This window comes from Cervus elaphus, chromosome 23, assembly GCF_910594005.1.
Source record: "Cervus elaphus chromosome 23, mCerEla1.1, whole genome shotgun sequence".
Lineage (NCBI taxonomy): Eukaryota > Metazoa > Chordata > Mammalia > Artiodactyla > Cervidae > Cervus > Cervus elaphus.
Window position 1 is genome coordinate 69,354,442 of NC_057837.1, and position 12,495 is coordinate 69,366,936.

The 12,495-nt window shown below is 45.0% G+C and overlaps 1 pseudogene; it reads left to right on the forward strand.

The window, feature by feature from the left end:
* The first annotated feature begins 2,520 nt into the window (after positions 1-2,520).
* Positions 2,521-12,073, forward strand: LOC122681116 (annotated as a pseudogene).
* The last annotated feature ends 422 nt before the right edge of the window (positions 12,074-12,495 follow it).

Here is a 12,495-nt window from a genome sequence, read left to right on the forward strand (position 1 = left end):
TTTGGGTGGGCTGGACCCCCATCTCCCACATGCAAGTGTAGAGCTTCAATTCAATTGACCGTTGGTCTTCCCAGGTGGTGGTAGTGGTAAAGAACCCGCCTGCCAATATAGGAGTATTCAAGAGAAGCGCGTTCAATCCCTGGGTTGAGAAGATTCCCTGGAGAAGGAAATGGAAACCCACTCCAGTAATCTTGCCTGGAAAATCCCCATGGACAGAGGAGCCTGACGGACTACAGTCCATCGCACAATATACCTTCTACTGATTGCTGCAAAGACAGACTTTTTACCCAGGATTACATCTTTCAGTACTCAATATTTACCTTTTCACAACAATTGGGTAAAAGCCTTCACTCCCTCCCTGGGTGTCAGTAAGGAACCATGTCAGCTATTCTGGTACAATGAGAAGAGCCAGCCTAAAGATGAAGCACACCCATGAAATCAGGAAAAGTAGAAAGAACTGAAGAGAAAAGAGTGTTGAAATGCCAACCAAAGCTTACCTGAATCCCATTTACCAATCAAGTCATATAAATCAATGCATTCCCTCTATTATTGATTCTAACTTGAGCTGGATTTTTTTATTAGTTGAAACCAAAAGCATTCTAATGATGGCTATTTGAATGCTACATTCACTGCACAGCTCCGAGTAGTAGCCAGTGCCATAGAATCACAAGCGGGAGTCTGAGCTGTAAACAATTCCAGGAAGAGAAGGTAAAACATTCTCTGTGATTTCTATGCCGGCTCCTTGTCAAGAATGAGGTTATCACAGTGCCTCAGAGCACAGAGAAGGCAGTAACTAGCCATGACCTGAGGGTTAGAAGGAAGAGAATTCTATAGAAGCAGGGTAGTGACAGACCCCCTTACCTTAATCAACAGTACATGGTTCATTTCTTTAAAAAAAAAATTCTATTTATTTCTCTTTAGTTCTCCTGGGTCTTCGTGGCTGCAAGCGGGCTTTCTTTAGCTGTGTGAGCAGAGGCTGCTCTCCAGTTGCAGTGCGTGGGCTTCTCATTGCAGTGGCTCCTCTTACTGTGGAGACGGGCTCTAGAGCGCAGGCTCAGTAGTTGTGGCTTATTTGCCCTGTGGCATGTGGGATCTTCCTGGACCAGGAATCGAACCAGTGTCCCCTGTATTGCAAGGAGGATTCTTAACCACTGGACCACCAGAGAAGCCCTATAGTTCATTTCATAGTTAACCCTTATCTTGCCTTTAGAAAGTCTGGAGTTAAATCCCAGAGGCATTCCCATCCCCCAGAGGCAGTTAGTGTAGACTGTAAGTAAGTAGGATTTAAATCCAGACCTCCTGAGTTTGAATTCTGTCTTCCCCACTTACATGCTGTATAAGCTCAAGTAACTGACTTAACCCCCTAATGTTTTTGTGAGAATTGGATGAGATAATCCACATGTTGCTATTAACATGGTGTCTGATGCATGATGAGAACCCAAAGGTTAAAAAGAAAGTCCCATCCATCGTTTTAAGTAAAGTTCTGAATCCAGTTGTGCCAATTTGTCTCTCTGCTCTAAATCCATCCTTCCTTGCAATCTATCCTTCCTTGCCACGCTTTGTGATGCTGGAGCTGAATTCTGCTAGCATGTCCCTTTTGTCAGTGGCACAATGTTAGGCTTTGTCAGTAGAGAGGACTTGAGGGGTGCTGCTGGACCCGAGATGAACTTGAATGTCCATAAAACCCTCCCAACTCGAGGCATTGTCTGTTCCCCCCACCACTCTCTTTCCCAGTAAATATGTGCTGTGTACCTACTATGTACCTGGCTGTGTCCTGGGTTCTGGGTGTGTAGCTTTGAATAAAACCAGAAACCTTCATGGAATTTACAGTCTAGTATGTCAGGCAGACGTTGATCAAATAATCAAAAATAGAAATCTTACATGGTGCCTGGTACCATAAGATCCCAAAAATAGGAGACTTTGGATCAAAGATGCTTAGAGGGAGAGTTCCCTGGTGGCCCAGTGGTTAAGAGTCCCCCTGCCAATGCAGTATATGCGGTTTCCATCTCTGGTTGGAGAACTAACGGCAAACTAAGCCCTAAAGCCTGTGCCGAGCAACTAAGATCCAATATGGGAAAAAAAAAAATGTTTAGGGAAATAGTTGGTGTGAGATCTAATTAAACTGTATTGATCTAAATAAACTGTAAACTGAGATCTAATTAAACTTCTAATTAAACCATGTATTGGTGTGCTTGGACTGCCATAACAAAATACCTTTGACCAGATGACTTAAAACAGCAGAAAGTAATATTCTTCAAATTCTTGAGGCTGGAATTCCAAGATCAAGTTTCCAGCACATGCAGTTTCTGGTGAGGACTCTCTTCCTGACTAGCACACGGCTGCTTTCTTGCTGTGTCCTCGTATATGAGCAGGGAGACAGAAGGAGAGTGAACTTTCTGGTATCTCTTCTTATAAGGACACTAACCGTCCTGGATCAGGGTCCCACTCTCCAGATCTCATTCAACCTTAATTATTTCCTTATTCCCAATATAGCCACACTAGGAGTTAGGGCTTCGATGTATGGATTTTGCAGGTACGTACACATCTAGCCCATCACAGTAGGAAAATGTGGGAGAGGAGTGCTCCCTGTAGAGAGAACTGCTCATGCACAGACCTGCAGCCATCCAGGGTACGTGGTGGTTTAAACAAAGACGAAGAAGGCACAGGGACAATGAGGCGGATAGAGGGAGGAGGTCAGGCTGGAGGGTGGACGGGGGCCAGCCTGATCATGCAGGGCCTTGAAGGTGGTGGTAATAATCTGAGCTGTATTCTAGGAACCCTTCAGTAAAGGTGCAGGGACAACCTGTTGGGTGCAGTTCAGAATGGAAGGCTCACAATGGATGTAGACAGAACAATAATGAAGCTGTCCAGAGTGCCCAGATCCAGCCCAGGCTATTCAGGTGGCTGCTGGGTGGCCTGGAGGAGACACTGGCCAGCCAAGCTGCCCAGAATCAGGGAAGAGAACTTGCTTCTGGCCCCGGTGAACAGAGGCCTCGGATTACAGAGCCACCCTAGTCACATTCGCAGCTTTTCTACAGTCCTGGCTTCTCGCCTCCCCTCCTCACCTGGTAGACCCTGTGCATTAGTTTACCTCGGCCATGACCACCCATCTCTGTGACTGGTTGTGTTTCCCTAGCCCTAGTCTAGCCCAGCCTGCCTTCCTCCTTTTCCCACAATGAGCCACAGCACTAGGATTCAACAAGCTGCCCTTTAACATACGTTGGTACAGCCACTGTGGAGAACAGTATGGAAGTTCCTCAGAAAACTAAAAATAGAATTACCATATGATCTAGCAATCCCACTGCTGGGCATACCTCCAGACAAAACTATTATTCGAAAAGATACATGCACCCCTGTGTTCATAGCAGCACTATTCACAATAGTCAAGACATGGGAACAACCTAAATATCCATCAACAGAGGAATGGATACAGAAGATACAGTACATACTTACAATGGAATACTAGTCGACCACAAAAAAGAATGATATAATGCCATTTGCAGCAACATGGATGCAACTAGAGATCATCATACTAAGTGATGTCAAGTCAAAGACAAATAGTATGTATGATATCACTTATCTGTAGAATCTAAAATAGGACACAAATGAACCTAGGAAATAGAAATAGAAAAACAGACATTGAGAACAGACTGGTGGTTGCCAAGGGGGAGGACTTAGGAGAGAGATGGGGTGGGAGGTTGGGTTAGCAGATGTAAGCTTTTAAATATAGAATGGATAAACAACAAGGTCCTACTGTATATCAAAGGATAGTCAATATCCTATGATAAGCCATAATGGGAAAGAATATTTTTAAAAAGGAACGTACATATGTATATGTACAACTGAATCACTTTACTGTACAGCAGAAATTAACACGTTGTAAATCAGCTATACTTCAATTAAAAAATATTAACAAAATGCTGCCTCTGATCAATCAGACTTGACAAATCCACAACTGCCCACCCCTCCTTAGACTCCTCAGTGTGATATGCAAATTCCCAGTCAACAAAACTCTTTACACTTTAATCTAGGATCCTGAAGAACTTTAAGGTGTGGACTGGAAGTGATCCATTCCTTTCACAGATGCAGCCTGGCTTCAAGTCATCTGAGTTGTCTAGATAATGTCAAACTCTGAATACAGATTAAAGGGATCCTGAACTGTTAGCACTTCAAGGGGTTAGTAAAAAAAAAAAAATTGTTTTAATCTCTTAGGAAAAAATTTACATCAGTCTAACCTTAAGATTGTTTCTACAGGAAAAAGAGAAAGGATGAAATAGAAGCAATATTTGAAACGATAGTGTCTGAGGACTCTCTAGAACTTATGAAAGATATCTAGTTATAGGTAAACCATATAAATTCAAATCAGAACTACACAATATTGTAAAGCAATTCTCCTCCAATTAAATAAATTTTTAAAAGTTCAAATCAGGATAAATAAAAATCAGTCTCCAACTAGACACATCACAATGAAACCACAAAAAAACCAAAGATATATCAAACTGGTTTAATATATTAATTAAAGAGTAATTTGACTGGAGCCTCTGCTGGGAAGATGGGGAGAGGAAGGGGCTGGTTTTGATTCCCACCAGGGCCATCATCACAGTTTTGATTATTTAAAGTACAAACCCGCCCAGCAACAGTATTCTCATTCCTAAAGAGATTAGTATGCTGATCTGACAGAGGACAGAAATTAAGGGGAGGTCAAAGAACTCTGCCAACTAGAGTTGATTATTCATCAGCTCATTAGCAGACAGATGTGGAAGGGTTCTGGGATGAAGAGGCACCCACAGGTGTAAAGACTGAAGGAGGAAATGGGAATGTGACAACACAGCAAAAAGCTTTAGAACTGGACTCTGACTATTTTAAGGACATGACATTTACTAAAAGGAAAACTCAGGAAATCATTAAGAAGACAGAACCGTTAGACTTTGGCATCCCAGGGGGTAGCACAGGTTTCTGTGATAGATTAGCAGCTACACACCATATGCCTTTTATTCACCAGTCTCCTGAATCCGGTGACTTACATACCTGGCAAGAAAATACCTATGCATGGCAAGAAGAAGATGTAGTCTGTCAAGCAAAGAAGTCCTCAGGCAGCAGAAGGCAGCAGACAGGTAAACAAGAGCAAAAGAACAATAAAGGAAGAAATGGGACAGGAAGCACCGTGGTGTGAAAATTGGTGTGAAACTTTCACAACAAATATTCTTCAAGTGTCATGGTACTGGCGGGAGAAATATGAGCTTCACAAACCAACCAACATTTGTATGGATCTAAGAATATTATCAGAATACAAATAAAATGCTTGATTTTAATGTATTCATCAGGACATTCAGGACACCAGGGTTCTCTCAAAGTCCCTTGAACCCAGTGATTCAGACTCAAAAGAATAAAAAAAGCTTATGAGAAAACAATTTCTTCTTCAACATGCTCCAACTGTAAGACAATGGTTTGCTCTAGAGAAATAATTTCAAATAGAATATGCTAGTACCTCTTCAAGCTAGTGTTCCTAGCTAAATAAATGGATGTAAATAATCTTATGGTGGGAAAGAAACTCTTCTGTCTATAATGCTTTCCATCAATGTGCATAATGATACAATAAATAATTTTAATTACTATTTGGCCTCCATGATTTGTTGTTCAGTTGCTCAGTCATGTCTGACTCTGCAATCCCATGGACTGCAGGATGCCAGGCTTCCCTGTCCTTCACTGTCTCCTGGAGTTTGCTCAAAACTCATGTCCATTGAGTCAATGATGCAGTGAGCCAGAGAAAAGCTCGTGCAGTAACAAAAACCCAGCACAGTCAAAAATAATTTTTTTAAAAAAGAAAATAAGCCAGTCACAAAATGACAAATACTACATGACTCTGTTTATATGAAATACCTGGAATGGTGAAATACACAGTGATAGAAAGTAGAATGGTGGTTGCTAGGGAAGCAGCAAAGGAATGAATGGGAAACTATTACATAATGGATGGAGCATATCAGTTTTGCAAGATGAAAATGGTTCTGGAGATTGCCTGCACAAAAATGTGAATGTACTTAAAACTAGTGAACTGCACATTTAAACGTAGCTATAATGGTAAATTTGGGGTTGTGTATGTTTTAACACACTTTAAAAAGTCTAATACAGAAGATAAAATGCAATACTCAAAAACACTTGGCTGATCCAAAAGAAGAAAAAAAGGAAAACAGGAACAAAATCCAGGTAGGCCAAATAGAAGAGAAATAACAAGATTATAGATGTAAATGACTTGGAACCATACCGTAATATATGCTAAGGAAGAGCAGCAGACATGTACCAAAATGCTCACAGCAGCATTATTTGTAGTAGCCCTAAATGGGAACCAACCCAAATGCCCTTGTAGCTCAGTCAGTAAAGAATCTGCCTGCAATGCAGCAGACCCAGGTTCAATCCCTGGGTTGGGAAGATCCCCTGGAGAAGGAAATGGCAACCCACTCCAGTATCCTTGCCTGGAAAATTTCATGGACAGAGGAGCCTGGTGGGCTGCAGTCCATGGGGTCGCAAAGAGTTGGGCACAACTGAGCGGCTAACACTTACTTAACACTTCGTTGAAGGGATAAATAAATTTTGGTATATTCACCCAATGGAATGCTGCTATATGCTGCATTAAAAGTGAATGAACTACGGCTTCACACAACATGGAAGACTCTAATCAATCACATGGAGTGAAAGAAGCCAGGCACAAAAGAACACGCACTTAATGATGACCTTTATATAAAACCTGTAATAACCACCAGAGGCTGCCCTGGTGGCTCAGACGGTAAAGAAGCTGCCTATAGTGCAGAAGACCCGGGTTCGATCCCTAGGTTGGCAGATCCCCTGGAGAAGGAAGTGGCAACCCACTCCAGTATTCTTGCCTGGAGAATTACATAGACAAAGGAACCTAGTGGGCTACAGTCCATGGGGGCTGCAAAAAGTCGAACATGGCTAAGTGACTAAACAACAATAACAAATAGTGTATTTTGGTATATATATCATTCCAGATTTTTCAGGGTACCTACACATTTTTTGTTTTAATTATGGGATTATATTGCACACACTGCTGAACTTTTTTCCTATCTTAATAGGTATTCAACATCTGTTCATTTTAATACACATAGATCTACTCCACACTTTGCCAGGAGATGGATATATTCGTTAGCTTGATAGTGGCAATGGTTTCATGGGTATCTACACATGTCAAAACTCAAATCGTACTCTTTAAATACATATGGTTTACTGTACATCAGTTATACCTCAGTAAGACTTGAAAAGTATTATGCCTTAAATCTCTTTTACTGATTTCCCCCACTTAAAACTATAAGTTCCATCCATGCTATTGTATGTACAACTAACACATAGTTTCTCAGTGCTGGGTAGAATTCCAAGGTCAGCCTCCACCATGGTTTACTAACTCATTTTTGCTTCCTGCTCACCTATGCCATGAACAAGGCTATCATAAATAATCTCCACCTTGTCTTCTTATATACCTGACCGAGCTTTCTTTAAAACATATTTCAAGGAGTAAGATTGCTGAACTTTCTGCCAACGCATCCTTCTTTTTACTGAAAACTGCCTGCTTATTGTTTATTTTATGGAAGAGCTGAGCAAGTTTCCATTCCATTCCAGCTGGGCATGAGCGTTCCCAGTCTCTTCACTTGGATTTCAGACCCTTCACGCTGCCACAGGACAGAGGGTGAGGTGTCAGTTCTTGGTCACCCCTCATCTCCCCACTTCCCTGCATTCTATTTGACATTGACTTCATTTGCTGTGTGCTCAGTCACTCAGTTTTGTCTGACTCTTTGCGACCCTTTGGACTGCAGCCCACCAGGCTCCTCTGTCCATGGGATTTCCCAGGCACGAATACTGGAGTGGGTTGCCATTTTCTCCTCCAAGGGATCTTCCCGACCCAGTAATCGACCCTGCGTCTCCTATGTCTCCTGAGTTGCAGGCAGATTCTTTATCTGCTGGGTAATAGGTGAAGTCCTATATGACTTCACGGTTGCTGACAAATAATTTTTTTTTCAGGCTGTGGCCATTCCGTAGTGTTTAACAGATGGACTTTCTATTTTCACTTGCTTTTTAAATCATGTTTTGGGGGAGAGGTACAGGTGAGAGATGGGAGCTCCGTAGCCTGTCTTTCCACAGCACTCTCCAGCAGACTTCAAAGGTCCCACCTACATGAAGGAGCCAGGCCCCTGTGCTTGGGCCAGTGTTTTAAGCTGCAAGGAATGTGGTGACTCAGCTGGTCGCCCAGGGACACCTCAGTGAACAAGGCCGAGGGAAGGAAGTCATTACACAGACAGCTGGGCTGTAAAAAACAAAAATACTCCTCACACCAAGCTTTACGAAGCAGTGTGGCTGTGGATCCCATGACTCAACGGGACTGTTTCTGCCACGTGGCCCCCCCACAGCCCATGATATATGGCCCCCAGCTCATAATACACGGCACCAAGCTCAGAATATGTGGCACGCAGCCCTCACTCACTCCTGGCTGCTCCTCAAGCTGCTTGGAAAACTGACTGGGTGGGGACCCCAGGAAAATCCATGACAGTCTTCTCTCCTCCACCCTGACCCATTGCTACCTGTATCATCTCTTTTCTCCTTGTTCCTTCCTCTTTACTTCTTTTGTGTTAGAAAGTGTTTGTCACTCAGTCGTATCTGACTCTTTGCAAACCCATGGACTGTCACCCAGCCAGGCTCCTCTGTCCATGGAATTTTCCAAGAATACTAGAGCGGGTGGCCATTCCCTTCTCTAGGGACCTTACCGACCCAGAGATCAAACCTGGGTCTCCTGCATTGCAGGCAGATTCTTTACCATCCAAGCCACCAGGGAAGCCCTAAATTTTGATTCTCTTGCCCCTAAATAAATTTTAAAAATCTGGAATTCAGTATTTCACACCAGCAGGGAGCTTGGCAGACACACGTGCGTGTGTGCTTAGTCACATCACTCTCTGTGACCGTATGGACTGTAGCCCGCCAGGCTCCTCTGTCCATGGGGTTCTCCAGGTAAGGATACTGGAATGGGTTGCTGTGCCCTCCTCCAGCGGATCTTCCCAATCCAGGGACTGAACCTGCGTCTCTTGTGTCTCCTGCATTGGCAGGTGGATTTTACTTGTACCACCTGGGAAGCCCCACCAAAGATGCTAAACAGGTAGAAAAAATTATGCATAAGGCAAAAGTGATTGCTTTCAACTCAGGAATACATACTGCTTTTCTTTTAGGAAGCCCAATGATGATGATTTGTTGATGTAATTGAGCAGGACCCTATGGGGCATGTAACATTTGCACTGGTACAGTGACTAGCAATATTGTGTCACTCTCCTGCTCAGCAACCTTCAAGGGCTCCTCAGTGTCCATGGTTTTACCCCATATTCAAGGCCAGATGGGCCACCTCCTAGCACTCACTTTCTCCGCTATTCATGCCTTCATTCACCACTTCCACCCACTTACGCTGTCCCTGACCCTCCTGTATATACTCCATCCCTATATAATGCAAGGCCTACCATCAATTGATCTCTCAACAGTATTTTTACAAATTTTTTACTTACTGATTTTTGGCTGAGCTGGGTCTTCGTTGCTGCACTGACTTTGTCTAGTTGTAGCGAGGGGAGCTACTCTCTAGTTATGGTGCTGTGGCTTCTCTTGTGGAGCACGGGATCTGGGGTGCAGGCTTCAGTACTTGGGGGTACATGGGATCAGTAGTTGTGGCTTGTGGGCACTAGAGTGCAAGTTCAATAGTTGCGATACACGGGCTTAGTTGTTCTGCATGTGGGATCTTCCTGGATCAGGGATCAAACCTGTGTCCCCTGCATTGAGATATGGATTCTTTACCACTCAGCCACCAGGGGAGCCCTAAACAGTATTTTTTAACATCTCTTACTCTATTTCTGAACAAAATTTAAAAATATTGAACATCCATTCTAGCGTGTGTGTGTGCTCAGTCACTTCATTCATGTCCAACTCTTTGCGACCCTATGAACTGTAGCCCAGCAGGCTCCTCTGTCCTTGAGATTTTTCAGGCAAGAATACTGGAATGGGAAAAAAAAAAAAAAAAGAATACTGGAGTGGGTTACTATGCCCTCCTCCAAGGGATCTTCCCAACCCAAGGGATCAAACCACTGCTGAGCCACTGGGGAAGCCCATCCTTTTGAGACCCTCCTTGAATTGCAAAGCATGTTGAGACATGAGTCTGGACACCAGATGGAAGAGAACGGGGCCAGAAAGTACATCTAAGTAAAAAGAGGAAGAATAAGAGGTCCCCTTGCTGAAGGTTCAGCGCATAGGATAGCTGGTAAGTCCTGCAGAGGTTTCAGAACACCCAGAAAGCTCCCCTTCACAGGTGGTTAATGATCTGTGTTCTTCCCTCGACAAGAAATCCCAAACAGGTTTCAAAAGGGTTCAGTCAAACTGACGTTTTTCTGGGAAGGACAGCTGGAGCCGGAAACTGTCCAGCCACAGCCCACGCTGCCAGGCAACCTGGTCAGGCTGGGGCAGTGCTCGGCTACCACCGACAGCCTGGTTGGCAGGAATAGGGGACAGCAACGGAAGTTTCCTGCCCTCCAGCCTAGGGATCCCTGACCACATCCAGAGCCTGTCCCTGAAAGGCTGGGAGGAGAGGCCCCAGGAGCCCCGCAGCCTCAGCCACATAGGCAGGGAAAGGCAACAACATGTAAATCCATGGCTGATTCATGTCAATGTATGGCAAAAACCACTACAATATTGTAAAGTAATTAGCCTCCAACTAATAAAAATAAATGAAAAAAAAAAAGAAAAGGAAGGGAAGAACAACCCAGGACCACAGCCCAGAGCCTGGCTTCCTCCAGCCAGCAGCTGGGGAGAGGCGGGCTGGGGGCGGGGGCGGCTGTGGGGGCGGGACCATGGGGGCGGGGCTGCTGTGGGGCGGGGCCATCGGGGCGGGTTAGTAGTGGAAGATAGTCGGGGTGGTTCCCTGCCCAGCCCCACCCCCTTGGCCTCTGATGCGGCAACTCGGGCCTTGGAACCGCCACCTGCCCAAAACTGTGATTGGGGCCTGAATCTCTGCAGCTGCCTTGAAGGTCAGAAGCAGGCTGGGTCTAGGGTCGAGGGAAAGCCTGACACCCTTGGGTCACTGCTCACCGCCTCCCCAACTATCTTCTCTAGTGCTCGCTCCACATAGAAGCCAGAGGGCGTTTTCTCAATTGGCATTACGTGAAGTTGCTCAGTCGTGTCCGACTCTTTGCAACCCCATGGACTGTACACATAGAAGCCAGAGGGCTTTTTCTCAATTGGCATTACGTGAAGTTGCTCAGTCGTGTCCGACTCTTTGCAACCCCATGGACTGTAGCCTACCAGGCTCCTCCGTCCATGGAATTTTCCAGGCAAGAGTACCGGAGTGGGTTGCCATTTCCTTCTCCAGGGGATCTTCCCGACCCAGGGATCGAACCTGAGTCTTCCGCATTGCGGGCAGATGCTTTTACCATCTGAGCCACCAGGGAAGCCCCTAGAGCTCCTTCCTTTGCTTTGAAGGCAGAGTACTTCGCCTCCCACTTCCTCCCCTCCCCACCCCCCACACAGTCTGATTCCTCCCCTGCCCCCTACTCAGCTGTTTCACCTTCCATCATCAAGACTGAACTATCCCCAGGCACATCTGCATGGCCTTGCTACAAACTAGTCAGTACACTAGGAATAGCATTCCCACCCTTTTGTTGTTCTTTAGTCACTAAGTCCTGTCCCACTCTTTGCGACCCCATGGACTATAGCCCTGCCAGGCTCCTCTGTCCATGGGATTTCCCAGGCAAGATTAATGGAGTGGGTTGCCATTTCCTTCTCCAGGGATCTTCCCAACACAGATTCTTTACCACTGAGCCACCTGAGAAGCCCTCCCACCCTTTATATCTAACTAATTCCAACTGATTTTTGAGACTGAGATGTCTGCTCGAGGAAAGCTTTCCTTGACCCTCCCATCCTGCCGCCATCCATCATAACTGCCTGACTGCCTGTCAGTTCTGCTTCTTTCCCTTCTTCCCTCCCCACCCCCACCCCCCACCCCCCACCAGGCCTGCTGGGTCGCTGTAGCAACTCCAGAGCCTAGCCCAGGCATGATGCTCAGAATGATCATAAACACCCTGCCTGGGGGTCCTCTACCATCCTCTCAACCTCTGCCTGAATGAGAGGTTCCTGGAGTTACTTCATCTCTTAGAGCAGCAAGTCGCAAACTAGAACAAGCATCAGAAACACTTTGGTGTGGCTGAAGGGAGCTGATTAAAATACAGATTGCTGGGCCCCAGCCTCAGAGTTTCTGATTCAGTAGGTCTGGAGTAGGGCCTGAGAGGGTGCATGGTATTGCACACTGGCCCAGGGACCACAGTTTAAGAATCATGTCTGACAACCTACGGACTGGGAGAAAATATTTGCAAATTGCAGGGCTTAATTTCCAAAATATACAAACAGCTCATACAACTCAATAAAAAAATTAAAAAATGGTCAGAAGACCTAAGTAGACATTTCTCCAAA